Here is a 15,128-nt window from a genome sequence, read left to right on the forward strand (position 1 = left end):
AGAGTCTGTGAGAATGACCGACGGCCTAAACCTGTGGAAACGATGCTTAACAGGGCTTGATAAACAGCAAACGCTTCGGCGTAAAAAATTGTAGTAAAGGAGGGGAGTCTAAAAAGCTTAGAAATCCGTGTTGAGGGAATAAAAATCGCCGCACCAACGGCCTCCCCAGTTTTGGATGCATCGGAGTAAATACGAACATGACCAGAGAACCCACTCAGGGCCCGAGAGAGGTCCTGCCGCGTAGTAAGAGGGAGCTGAGTTTTCCGTCCCACGGCAACACACCGTGGTATGTAATACTGTACCTCATGTGAAAACTCATATCGAGAAAAGGAAGTGGAATGGGTGGAAGCAATGCTATGAAAAGTATCGACAAAGATGGGCGGAATTGGTAGATCGAGTTTATCCACGGCCCGAGGAACATTTGAGATAAGAGAGAGGCGTGTAGTCAACCAATACTTACCCCAAACCCAGCGGAACCGGAGTTTAAGGGGCATGACATGGCAATCCACATGTAGATATGGAATCGGGGTCGATGGATACGCACCTGAAATGACTCGTAGGCAGGTGTTTTGAAGGACCTCCAATCTATGGATCAAGCGGGAAGGGGTGAACGAGAGGACAAGACATCCATATTCGAGAACGGAGCGAATAGTAGAAAAATAGAATTGCCGCAATACCACTGGGTCTGCACCCCATGACCTACGAGCAAGGGTTTTTAAGAGCTGAATCCGCTTCTGACATTTTTTACGAAGGTGAGCTACATGAGCCTCTACTGTACAGCGAGCATCAAACATAACACCTAAATATTTGTGAGATGTTGCCAAAGGAAGGGCAATGCCATTAAATAGAGGAAGGGGCACACCTACTGGACGCTTTTTGGAAAAGTACATGACCCGACACTTTGTGACAGAAAGCTCAAGGCCGTGGAGATCTAACCAATGTCGTAAATGAAGGAGAGCGGAGGTCAGAGTATCGGCAGCATCAACATAGGTGTTACAGGGGTACCACAACATAATGTCATCGGCATAGGAGAGGGAGCGAACCAGCGGGCCCAAATGAAATATTACATCCTGCGTATAGAGGAGAAACAAAATTGGACTCAAAGCACTGCCCTGCGGAAGGCCTAAACAACTAACCCTAGAGAGCGTGTCGCCGGCGGCAACCCGAGGAAGATAAATCCTTTCAGTAGTAAGAGCTTGTATCAGACGAATGATTTGGACCGGAAAGCCAGCAGAATCCATTTTGTGGTACAAGACAGGAAGAGAAACTCGGTCAAACGCCGTTTGAAGGTAGAGAAAAACAGCGGATAATATAGCTCTTGCTTGCATGCCTTCGCGGATGTAGGAAAAGAAGACACTAAGCGCGTCCGATGTCCCAAGACCTTGTCGAAACGCAAATTGTTCTGGACGGAGTAAGCGGTGATGTTCTAAAAACCACAGAATGCGAGCTTTCAGTATTTTTTCAAAAAGGATAGCGAGGCATGATCGTAGCGCAATCGGACGATAGGGCGTGTGACACGATAGGGGCTTATTGGGTTTAGGTATAGGAATAATATAGAATTTACGCCACGCCTACGGAACTATAGATGATTGTAACATAACATTCTAAACACTAAACACATCAATCATAACACAGTTCCATTAGGATGCTGCCAACCTCGACAGTTCTTTTTAAGTGTGGATACCCTGCTAAAAATAAATAAATGTTGAAATTATAATAGTAATTTTAAGTTCCTCTGTATGATGATTCTGCTGAACGGTATTGTTACTGTTCAAGTAGTTTACCATTTTGAACAAGTGATTAAATTAGGTTTGTACCATTTCTCATAATACTGTAAAATGATTTATATTTTTCAAATGAGCATATTTGATAGTAAATAACCACATTACTTTAAAGTACATACAGGTCTAAGCCTAGCCGTAACTTTAGGTGGCTTCAGCCCATTCCAATTGCTTGTTATATTCATCACGAAACTACTTAATTACAGGTCAAAAAATCACCGTACAAAATAAGGGTGGATAAAGATAAACAAATTTCCCAACAAAAAAAAAGCTCAGAACAATCACTTGGTCCCATAAATACCATTGAATAGTCCGCATCATAGAAATAATAAAAAAGAGCAGTCCACAGCTATTTGTTGTGCCATATTGGTTAGACATTCAAAATAAGTGTAGTGTTTGCATATTTGTTTTATTAAAGTGACGGATTTTAAGACGGAGATTCAAATTCCTATTTATTTAACCACCATCTGACGTTATAAAGAACGAATTCCTCAAAATATTATGGTGTAACATTATGGCGAAATCGAAATTAATAGTACCTTAAATGCACAGCATGCCATCTCCTGACAATCCCTAACTCAATGGTAATTGTTAAGGGCCACGATTAGTTTATTGACAACTAATTATTCATCAGAACCAACATCACAATGTGTTTCGCATTAAAAACTATATTATAAACGAAAAATGAAAATCCACAAGGAGTTTCCCTGCTGGGGAAAGGTCTATATGGATGGAATGGGGCCCATAGGAGCCGGCTGCTCTATGGAACAAAATTGTCGTCCCTGCCAGCCTGTAAAATACATTAGGTTAGAAGAAATAGGGTATGGAGCAGCCGCCACATTTCCCACTTGCAAAAATCCGAGTTTGACGCCGGACGTGAGTGTTCTGACCATTCGATCACAGCACTTAATAAATGGTATATATCAAGGTCAATAGATAGATCTAATGACCTTGGGTATATATATTTTAATAATGTGAATTTTAAACAAACTGTTTTTACATTTTTAATGTGATTATTTTGACTCGAACAAACATTTTAATGTTGCAAAACGATTTAACTTTTAATTTTAAATAAAGTTGTTTATAAATAAATGTTAAACCATTAGGTTGTTGTGTTTCAATCGTCCTAATAGAACTATCTTTATTTAAATATCCCTGTCTCAATTATTTAAAATAATAATAGGATGCATTACTATATTAATGTTTAGCAGCGAAATGTAAAGGAATCGGAAGACCTCGGTTTCCAACATTTATGTAAGTTTTTGTGTGCCTATGCATGTTTGAATGTATTAGAATGTTTCCTTGAAGATGATAATTAATGGTACATTCCTTTTTGCGTATTTTCAGTATTTATGGCTATTTACTAGGTGATGAAGTTGCCGTCGCCCGGGTTCTCGTGTTCCAGACTCGGCGGTGTTCCTAGCGGGAAGGCTGTTATGTTGCGGGGAAACGTGTCCGGGAGGGCGCCAGGCTAACGCGGTGGTTAGCCACGAGGTGGGTCGTGAGGTTCGAAGGCCCCTGCGTGGCCCACTAGGAACTGCGGCGGTGGTGATGATGATGCTAGGGATCCCTAATGCTTGTTGCCCCACTGGCCCTACACAGCATAGGACGCTGATCCCTAACTGGATTGGTGAGGTTTTAGAAATAATGTACACGTTTTTGCAGTCGTTCACACGTCTCGCACAGAGGGTGTGGAGTGGGCTTTAATTACGTTGGTAAACTACACGGCACTTACAGTCACACAAATTCTCTAATACAAAATACATTGTCCATTACACACTATGCGCTCTGACGCACAGTCACTGACATTATGCCCTCACGCCAGTTACAGCTGAGGGAGAGTGTTCGATTAGAGTCGGCTAATCCCGTAATTGGTAAGCTGCGATGCGCGGGCCCACCTTTGTGGACCACGGCTCGCTATTAAATTAAGAACACGTCTACGCTTGGATGTAGATAGTGCCTGTGCACTAACCAATTAAGTAAAGTTCTGTGGTGGCGGGAGTAGGCCCGTTCTGTATATTGCACCGCCCCACGTAATGCGTTGTGGGGGGGCGTGTTAAATTGACGCGGCTGGGTTAGGCCCTGCACCGGAAAAGGACCAGCTGCACACGGGGAGTATTTAAGAAAAGGTTTCGGTTGTGACTATAATTGCCAGATTGAAGTTCGATGAATGCGAAAGATGATGGCTCCCCGTGGGACGTGCGTCCGTCCCGGTCCGCGAGTCGCGCTGTACTGGCGTCTGGCACTGACGCGAGGGGAGGGGTGAGCTCCCAGTCGCGTCAGAGTTTCCAAAGTTACGTTATTCGTAAAAATCTATAGAATTAACTAAATTTAAGTGGCTCTAAATTCACATAATAAAACATAATGATTAATTTAATATCTATATATGTTTTAGAAATGACATTTAATGAGTTTTTCGTCGCCTGGCCGACTAATCCCTGAATGATGGTATTTTGCCGGCTACTCAGTGTTCGGTAGAGAGGGGTTCGGGCCGCATGGCCAAGGGACTTAGTCACCAGGATAGCAATTGATACACTCAAAGACAGTTTCCAGGTTCTTTATATACGGAAAATCAAACCCTTTACAAGGGGCTGCCGCGTTCCCGCCTGTGACCGACCCTGTAGGGTGGAGCCTGGTTCCGCGCACTGTTGCTGTATAGGAAAATACGTGATGTCCTGTTCGAGAGGAGCAAGACACGAAAATTACCGTGCAAACGAAGGCGAAAATCCAGTCCGCAAAAGAACTCAGCGACTCGTAAACTACAGGAGAAAACACGCACGCGAGAGAAGTGACTGACTGCACGCCGCGACTGAATGACACGATGACACACCTAAATGACCACACGACTATGACAGAGGACTTCCTCTCGGCAATGCATGAACTGCAGCGAGACACCGCGCCCGTCCTCACCGTCTCGGAGAGCTCTCGTAGCCACGTCTGTCGCCTCCTGAGTCCAGCTGCCGACTGCCTCCCTCCCCGCCTCGCGCGACCCAGCGCCCGCGTCCCACCCCTCCTCGCGAGCCCGCGGAACACGCTGATTGGTCACAGGCGGAAGCCACGGCCTTGGCGCCCGGTGAACACGTGAGAACTTATTTTACATAACATTTCATACAATATAATAAACTATTTACAATAAAGAAAACACGACCCTTCAAATAATAATATAAACAATTTACAAATAAGAATGTTTCTTGAGTATTTTACATTGAACTTCCCCTAGCGCGCGAATCTCCCCCCTGCCCTAGCTGCACTGCACATCGGCGCACACGCAACACTGAGCAGGAGAAGGCGTTGGCGCGGCATAACGGGCTGTGAGAGCTGGGTCGACGTCAAGTTTGTTTAAAATAAGTTTGAATATTAGAGTCAAGCTGGAGACTGTCTGTTTTTTGATAACTACTCCAGTGGCGAATAATAATGCTAATTTGGGGCGGTTTGGGTTACGTCACATATTTCACTATTGAATTTAGGCTGAAGGCCGCAAGGGTTGCACTCACAGCTGTTATAGTAGAAAGCTACACGTGAGTGACCCGGTCACTCCTTCGTCGCACTTGTGTTGCATGATGTTACTAATTCAATGTGGCGGGTTCGTTAATGTTTGGTGAATTTACTGTATACCTGGCTTGGTTTGTCTTGCCAATTAATGAAGGGCGCTGAAATACCTAAGTTCCGCGGCGCTCGCCTGACTCGGTGGGCCATGGCTAGGGGCGCGTTCCGTTAGCGGGGTTGGATACTGGCGGTTGCAGGTCGGGCTTTAAGGTGGCCTTCGGCCGGACGACGTCAAAGTTGACGCCACTCCCGCTGCCTGTTTTAGTTTTTAAGTTGATTATTAATGTTGAAAGTGATCTCAGGGGTTTTAACGGGGGTTCGGCCTCGTGGCTGCAGGCAGGAGCGCGTCGATGTTCAAAACCTACCCGGGCTGTTCAGGCCACCCAGGACGCCTTATAAATAACTGGTAAACGATTTGACACGACACTAAATTTATTCAGAACCGATACACTAGTTGGTCCAACTACTGGCCTCATCTGTTGTCTGACCGCTGCGACACGCGTATTTCTCTACGTAAACGGTACGCGCGACCAGGATAGGTTGCCAAGTGGTGTACACAGACTTATACAGTGGCCGATTATAAATGTGAATGGCGCGGCGGATAGCCACAGATCTCCTGTGCTGCAAGAACTTCTACAGGCAGTTACGTTAGCATTGAAAACAGCACATAAAAACGGACATTCCAAAGTATTTTGCAATCTAACCTGTGGCGAAATATTAAGGTCCCGAAAAAGTACGTAACCTGGTATGCTGGAATCATACATGTTACTGTCACTTATTAATCAGAAGATACTCGGTTAGATTGCATGTTACAAGTTACACATTTACAGACGATGAAAGTTAAGAGACGTAAATTAACGAGTAAGAACTCGACACACGTTACTAAGAGTCTTCGACGATAACAATTAATTGGCTCTGAAGCTGAAAAGCTGCGTACCTTAATTACGCTGTCCTTAGACTGGACATGGAATTACGTAAAATATGTAAAATTCCCTGATGGGATAAAATTAATTAGTTACGAGTCGCACGAAACATCGTTCGACTGGGTGGGGTCGGCGCCGAGCTGGAAGAAGGATTTTAAAACTTACACTATTGCTGATATGTGGATGTAGCGCGAAAGTTGATGTCTCGACGTTCGCGGAGCGTCCGACCTCTGCGAGCTCCCGACGGTAACAGTTCGAGACCGCCCTGCTGCCTCGCGCCTAAACGCGTGGAGCGTGGGAAAACAGATCCGGCCAGTTTTGGGTTTAAAAGACATGTTACACAATATATGATTATACAATAATTAGACATGATTTCCCTTAAATTAATTATGTTTTAAATTGATATTAAATTGGTTGTTTTTGATTTGAACATAATAATTACGTATTTAATTCGGCGCATTGCCACACCCGGGCGGGCGTTATCGTCGCTTTGGTGTTCGTCGCGGCGCACTTTTACACACTCGGCGGAAATCACGCTCGGGTGTGTTCGATGGACTTAAGAGGTGTTGCCATCGTTGGGTGTTGCTGTGACATAACGGCCTGTGCGAACCAGAGGGAGCACCGGCGGTCGGCGTCAAAGTTGTTGCAAATGGCGAATGGCTGTACAGAGGCTGAGCACAGCTAGCCCTGGTGGTGCGTGAAGACAAACTAGACGATCTCCTAGTTGCCCGCGAAAATGTACAATGGACTGCAGAGTATTTCAGGCCATGTCACGAACATAATTGTGCTAATTCAAAAATTAGGCATAATTCAAAGATTTCCGATATTGCAAAAACAATGTCTAACATTCAATTTATTGTTAAAATAACAATTTAATTAATACATTGACGCAGTGGCGTAGCCAGGATTTGTGTTTGGGGGGTGTTAAGAAGCATGCGCCCCCCCCCCCCCCCCACCCTGGGGAAATTAAAGCCGGGTGCTCCGGGGGTCCTCCCCCAGGAAAATTTGGATTTTAAGGTGTAAATTAGTGCTATTTAGCAGTTTTCGGTACTTAAATTTAAATATTGCAACGGTAAAATTTTTATTAATTTTAATATGAAATTTGTTTGAGTGATGAATAAGAAATTAATTAAAGATTTGTTGCTGGGGGGGGGGGGGGGGGGGGGGGGGTAGAACCCCTAACCCCCCCCCCCCCCCCCCTGGATTCGCCCCTGCATTGGCGTCGTACTAACCAAGCCTTTAAGCCAGTGCTCCGCACCGTTAGTACCCGATCCCATTTTCGGAGGGCACTGCCAGGCCAGCGGGAATGAGTCAGGCAAGCGCCTCGGGCGTGACCCGAATAGACGTAAAGAAACTTAAGGGCACAGAACCCTGGGGGCTCAAACCCATAATTCAATTAAGGGAAAAGCCATTAGTACAAAATTACTAATTACCCGACATGAACAAGTGCGTCATAGCCACTCAGTGCAAATACTGCACGCACGGAGCAGACAATAAACCTTATTAACATTCACCGCGGCCACTGGCCTTAATTAAAGTGCCTGTGACTATGATCGAGTCAGACTAGGTGAAATCCCTCTAAAACAATTCGCAGTGGGACAATATGTTAGTAAATTTACAGTCACCAACTTGATGTCACAATTTGAATAATTAAATACATTAAAACCGTTGTTAAGCCTTAAGCACCCAATTACCAGGTGCTACCTTTTAATTGGGCACCTGGAACGTGTCTTAACTTATAATAGAGTAAATTAAGTAATATAAGTTTTTTGGCGCTGACTCACAAAGGAGGTGAAAGTTTCCCTCCCTTGCAAAGCGGCCATGTTCGGCAGTCTCCAACCACTCCGTGGCGGGTCAAGATGTGTGTCCATGAGCAGCCTTTCACTATGTTTCACCGACCGGTCATTCTGCAGTTATTTTTAATACCTTAACCTTTTCTTTTATTTCATCGCTGCTTATGTCGACTCTGCGTGTATATTGCGGGCCCCGGCTTATCCCGACCGCCTTCGTTTGTGGTTCCGCACCGCGTCGCAGACCACACTACGTACGGCACTGGTCGACTCCAGCCAACACGCTTTTCAGAAACCACCGCGCATACGCCTGCCGGCTGCAACAGCAAGTAAGTGTAATTTAAGGTCATGCTCACTGAGCCACCCTAAGACTTTCGGTACTGGCCGTCTCCAGAACAGTCGTAACCGCGTCCCGCGAGACTGCCGTGGCGAGTTCATTGGGTGAGATTAGTGTCGTGTTTTCTTCTGCCGGGCGGCCTCAGGGGATTTCAGGGTAGACTTCAAGCCGCGTACGTGGCGGGGCACGCGGGGGCAGAGTACCCACGACCCACCATCAACGGCCTAGTGTCTCACTAGCCCCCCCCCAACAAACAACACAGGTGAGCACTTAATTACATACATGCGCACACCCACACATTCAAATAATTGTTTATGCTCTTTTTTTGGCAGTACAAGAAAAAATTACTAAAATATACCAAAGGTTGAATCTCAATTTGTCGAAAATTAGGTCCATAACTGAAGTTTAGTACTTTTTCCAAGACTTTTTTGGTATTTACCGGAGCTGTTTCATTATATAGTTTAAAATTTCGGTCTGTCAATCAATTGATTAACAGTCAACGTAGTTGCTCCAGCAGTGAATTCTAGCGGGGGTGCGGAAACTATGCAAGGCTTACTCCAAAAATGTAAATACAATTTGTATTTTTCTCACTCCGCATAGCTTCAAAGGAATTTAAGTTAATTTCATAACAGATTTTCTTATTAATGGTGTATTTGCTACATGAGAACACATGAATTTGCTAGGTATCAAGTTAAATGTTTCACATCATTGGCAAGTACTGTATTAAATTTTTTTACCTGTCCTTTTCCCAAAGAGAAAAGGCAGCACACTATTTCTTTCATTTCCTCCTAAAATAACTAGCACACACGTGTTTTGCCATGGAATTTTGCAGTTGAAAGCACTGGAATTCTCACACACAATACTCAGGTAGTTGCACACACACAGTAAAGATCATGTTTGGTGTCAGTTTACAGACATTTACACTGCTATATGGCCACACGTACTCAAACACATGCACATACAGCCACTTCCCTCTCTTTCTCTCTGGCTGAATTTTAGGTTTTACCCCCTTGTGGTTTGCCAGCACAGCAGATGGCCACACCATTTAACTGCGGCGGTAGTCGTAGCATAAGGGCACACACAGTTCATGGTGCTTTACACACATGCAACCCACACACATGTGGATATGATACGTTAATTGTGACCGGGCCTTAAGTTGTAAATACATCTAGAAATGTACACATGGTGTAGGTTCTGTGAAATGATGGGGAAGTAGGTGAACTGCTTCATTTAGTACCTACCATGCATCTTGTCCGCCCACTTGGTCTAGTTGCTAGTTGGTTAGCCAAGGGACCCATGTTTGATTCCTGGCCGGGAAGGTATTTTTTAAAAACCTTCTCCTTGGGTTCAGGACTTATGTTCCTTTCACCTTTAGCCCACAGAAGGCAATGGAAATCACCTCAATCATCCAGCCTCAGCAAGCATAAGGGACATCACAGCTGTCAGCATTTTTGGCGTTGCCTATGCTCAACACCCAGTAATGGGTAAATCCACTAATCTTCATCACCATGTGTCTTACTCTTAATGATCAAACAATTTAGTTATATTATTTTTTCGGTTAAATTACATGAAAGCTAGGGATTATCACATGTATATTTAATTGTAGTTTTGAAAAAGAGCCAATTTTGTAAATAAAAATAATATAACTGCTGTTTTTCTATTACCAAGACAATGTTTTTTAAAGATTTTCTTAAAGGGTGCAGTGATACTTTAAGCAGTTTACCATTTTAATGAATGGCTAGGTTTAGTTAGCTATACAGTTGACTCCAGATTATAGAGGTGTGGATTATCCAGTTTGCAGGTTAACCATGCCATATTTCACTTTCATTAACTGTACCCTACAGGCATACAATATTCATATTTTATTTATTTCCGTTGTTTAGGAACACTAATAATGATTTATACAACTTTAATTCACCTGTTGTTACTGCATTATATTACTCTGTGACGACACCTCTTGGCAAAGTTATGTCTATGGACATAAAAAAATATTATGTTTGATCTGGATTTAATGCAGTTATAATTAATTAAGGTGGATATAGACAAAAGAAAATGTTCTAGAAATGTAGCTTCATTTAAAAAAGGAAATGAAGAAATGAAAATTTCAGAATACTGCTGACACAATTATTGTGAAATAGTGATAAAATTTATTGACAGTACATATATCTGAATTGAGTTATAATTAGGGATGGGGCGAAACCTGATTTCCTCGAATCCGAACTCAAATCCTCGACTGGAATTGCCGAATCTCGAACCCAAACCAGAATCTTTTAACAGATGATGTCCACATATCTAATGAAGGTGAGATGTATTCTGCTTGCACTAAAAGTCCCTTGACTTTCTCACTTGTAGTTTGGTACATTTCTGGTATAAGTGTATATAAAAACAAAAATTTTTTCTTGAGAAATTTCAGTTTTAGTACAGATTAGCAGTTAGGATTTTTTCTATAAATAACTAGAGGTCTGCGAGCCTAAGAATTTTACTTCGAGCCGAACTCGAGCGAGCCTACTTGAAAAATCTCAAGCTTCGAGCGAGCTCGAGCTCGAGCTTTTGTGGTACAGTTACACTTTCGGGAAATTATTTTTATCTTAAACTTAGTATAATGTTTGAATAAAGTATTAAAATGAAGTGGGCTTATTAATTTTGGGTAACTATTTACAGTGTGTGTTTACATTTTGCACTGCTAGAAAAAAAAACATTTTTTTCCATTGAATCTTACCGGTTTTCATTGGTTCATTAGTAACTGATATCATCCAACTAACATAACCAAGTATATTTTTGTGTAAATGTAACATATCTTTGGGAAAATTTCATCCTTGTCAATTTTTCTGGAGTCCTTACTGAGCTTCAACTTACATAGTACCAAAAATCATGTTTGAAAAGTACATTCACATTGTTTCAACATTTCCACTTTTCAGCACAGTAATTCTGAGAGAGATTGTCATAGAGTATTAAATTATGTTCTTTAATGTATCATGCAGAAAAATAATTTGTTCTGCACGTTCAGGAGTTAAATTAGCTCTACGATTGGAGATAATGTTTCCAGCAGAAGAGAAGCGTCTCTCGCTGGCAACCTGTGTGGCTGGAATGCTTTAGTAAAATTGCTTAACCTCAAAATTAGTGTCATAAATACCTGTAACTGGTCATTAAAGTTTAATCAATTGAAAGTAATAAAAATAAAAGCATTTTACTTAATTAAATTTACACTTGCAAAAAAAAAAAACATACACACAATAAACCTACAAGGAAAGTAAAGTCTTTTTCAATATCCTGAAGTCTGAAATATGTTTACTCATGTCATCAAATGTAGAGGTGTACTGAATAAGCCGATTTTGCCAATATTTAGTTGAATCAGCATTTCTGCCGACTTCCGATACGCTTGTTAATTTTCGGCCGATATTACTGAAAAACGAAAGAGACTGCCATAACCAAAAAATCCACGAGTACCCTTTTCACTTTTCGTAGTAGTACTGCATTCTTTCAGATCACATTATTTCTTAGCAACATGTGCCAACCGTACATATCAAAGTTTAACATCCTTTTTTTTTCCAACAATGTTCTTTAATTTAATATGTCATAAATAAATAATACATTACTATCACAGTAAATATACATCTCGGTTGTTACCGTAACTATAGTGCAAATATGGTAGCTATCATGCTTCTATGGTAACTATGGTATTCTACAAAGAATCTTTAGTTCTTTTTATGGTAATTATCTTAAAATAACTACATATTGGGTTTGTACTGTAGTTATGGTACATCATCCATATTTCTTCGTATGTTGTTGTTCATTTGTCTTTTCTTCATATTTACGTGTGCCATCACTATTTGAGACAGGAACTTTCAGAAAAAATTTTAACGGACTTTATATCACACATTTAATGGCGTAAATTATGAGACCCCGGGCAATTTAAACGCTTTATACCGAAAAACCTACCATGCGGGACCTCGTAAGCGAGTTTTACTGTATTTTTTTTCCGTAAATAGTAAAACACCGAATCCTCTGACGAATCCTATATCAGACCTGCGGAAGCTTCGAATCCCTAGGATTCGGCGGATATTGGATTCGGTCGCCCCATCCCTAGTTATAATTGATTGTAAAAGTGTAATATGTATGTACCTAATATTGTACAACGGATATGGTGAGTTATGATTAGAGACAATATTTTATGTGCTTTTTTTATATATATATAAAAAGAACCGTGTTTATTCATAACGATGGCACAATTTTCATTCTTGTTAATTCATACTTGTTAAATGATACTAACTTCACCAAAAGAGAGTCATTTTGACTGATCCATGATACATTTTTACAATATAATGATTTGTACAAAGCATTGTCGAACTACTGGGAACAATAAAAATAAATCAGCAAATGCACGTCCATTTGAGTGTCAGTGACATAATGTAAAAATCAGTTACTAATATATTTGGAAAAAAAAAAAAAAAAAATCCAATAAATATGTATTGTAGTGGTATTTGCGAAGAAAAAATGTTAAAAATCCGAAAATACTTTTATTATATGCTCTTTCATTTCCTCTTTCCATTAAACCTGGCGGAGATAAGAAATTCCAAATACTTTAGGAGATATAGAATTTTTTAATTATCATCACAATACCTGTGCATTCATGCTGCATTCACACGGAATTCACCATTGTTTCTTGTTTACGAGCATGAATTTTTTTTTTGCGGCGTTTACCATTGTTTACCCGCCTCTAACTTAGGTGAGTTTTTAACGTTTCAAATTTTAATGTTTTATTTGTTAATTGGATATTGTTGCGCAAGTAATAAGTGTAAAAAAAAAATATACGTCAGTTCCTAATTGTTCATCCTTTGTCCTGGTTTGTTAGGTCAGGTCAGTTACATTATAACTACTTTAAAACTAAACAACCATTAAAATTAATTCATATTATTTTTAATGTCCGCTTAGTTTGAAAGTATTTATAATGTAACTGACCTGACCTAATCGACCATTTTAATTAATTAGGCATTCACGAACACATGGCAAAATAAAAAAAAATTGCACCGGCCGAATGATAGCACTGGTCTTGTATTGCAAAATAAAAACGGCGATATCTCCTAAAGTATTTAGAATTTCTTATCTCCGCCGGGTTTAATGAAAAGAGGAAGTGAAAGAGCATATAATAAAAGTATTTTCGGTTTTATAACATTTTTTTTTCGCAAATACCGCTACACTACTTATTTACCTCTATTTGGTATATACATTTAGGCACTAACTCCAAGCTCAATAATTTACATTCATTGAATTTAATACATAAAAAAAAATAAGTTTTATAATATGAGTTGAGTTTTGATTAAATTTGCTGATTAATTTCATGATTTATTTTTTTTGTTCCTTATGGTTTATTAACTTGCATTCGGTGTTTCATGGTGTATTGATATTAGTGATGTGCGAGTCTCGGCATCATCGAGAACGAGTCGAGACAGAAATTTTCTCGATCTTGTCTCGAGATAATTTTTTTGGCTCGGAATTTTCGAGAATTTTGTAAACAAGAAATAGGTTAGGTAATATAATATATTGAAGCAGCATTTTGTGTTGCGTGTTGAAATAGTTAACATATCTTCAACGTGACGTAGATCGAATAACATAAAATATACTTGTTACGATAGTATACACGATAAATTATTAAAAAGTTAAAAACGAACAACTTCCGTTCACAAGTCACTACATGAAACGGTAAACGTAAACAATGAATTGTGCTGTGGTTATCACATTAAATTACAGAAGAAAATGATTATTTTCAGTTAATAAAACCAACATTAAAGTTAAAAATAAATCATTTTCGGTATCAATATCAAGTATCAACGTAAAACGGTACGGTAAAAAATAAAAATATAAACATGACTGCAGAATTTTTCCGCGATTGCATTTTGTTTTATGGCCTTGGTTATACACACGGCCAGCAGTATATAACAGGCAACATGATGTTTAAATTGCGGTCCGTATCGATAGTGACATATCGATAGTGGCGAATGTTCAGACTTTCATGATCAAGTACCGTCCATGGCTCAAGGAAACTGTATAGACTATGGAGTCAATAACGTATGTTTACATACGACAGTAGGCAAATAAACTTGAGTGTAAAGGTAAAGTTGTAATTGCAATTGTGGATACTTGATAAAATTATTGAATAATTATGTATGTTTGTCAGATTATTGAGTTTTACTTTTTTGGATCATATTATCCTGTTAACTAAAGTACAGATTTCTCGATCTCGACTCGATTCTCGAAAATTTTTAAATTGCTTTCTCGATCTCGTCTCGAATTCAAAAAAGTCTTTCTCGCACATGCCTAATTGATATGCTTTTCAATGTTACTTTGGCTTTATCGCAATTGAGCATAAAATCTTGCCCCTAGTTATAGTGTAAATCTGATTCAATTCACCTATTATTAATTTTTCTTGAAAACTCAATCTGCAAATAAATAATGCTCATTTACAGTTTGGATTTGTTGGTATACAGTTTTAAAAATAGTTTATTTTTAATGGTTTTTTCCCCCTAGAGATTATAAACCTTTATAGTTGAAATGTACACGTAATCAAATGTTTATTGCAGTACATAGTGATTTAGGCAAGCAAAACATAAACGTCGTCACCAAAATTAACCTAATTACCAGTTATTGCAGATTAAAAAATGTTTCTACAGACAATGGGCACTTAGGTGTGTCTACAACTTCGGCCATACAGACATTACAACTGGTAATATATTCATTTACATGTCTCACCTGC

Source organism: Bacillus rossius, chromosome 6 (assembly GCF_032445375.1).
Source record: "Bacillus rossius redtenbacheri isolate Brsri chromosome 6, Brsri_v3, whole genome shotgun sequence".
NCBI lineage: Eukaryota > Metazoa > Arthropoda > Insecta > Phasmatodea > Bacillidae > Bacillus > Bacillus rossius.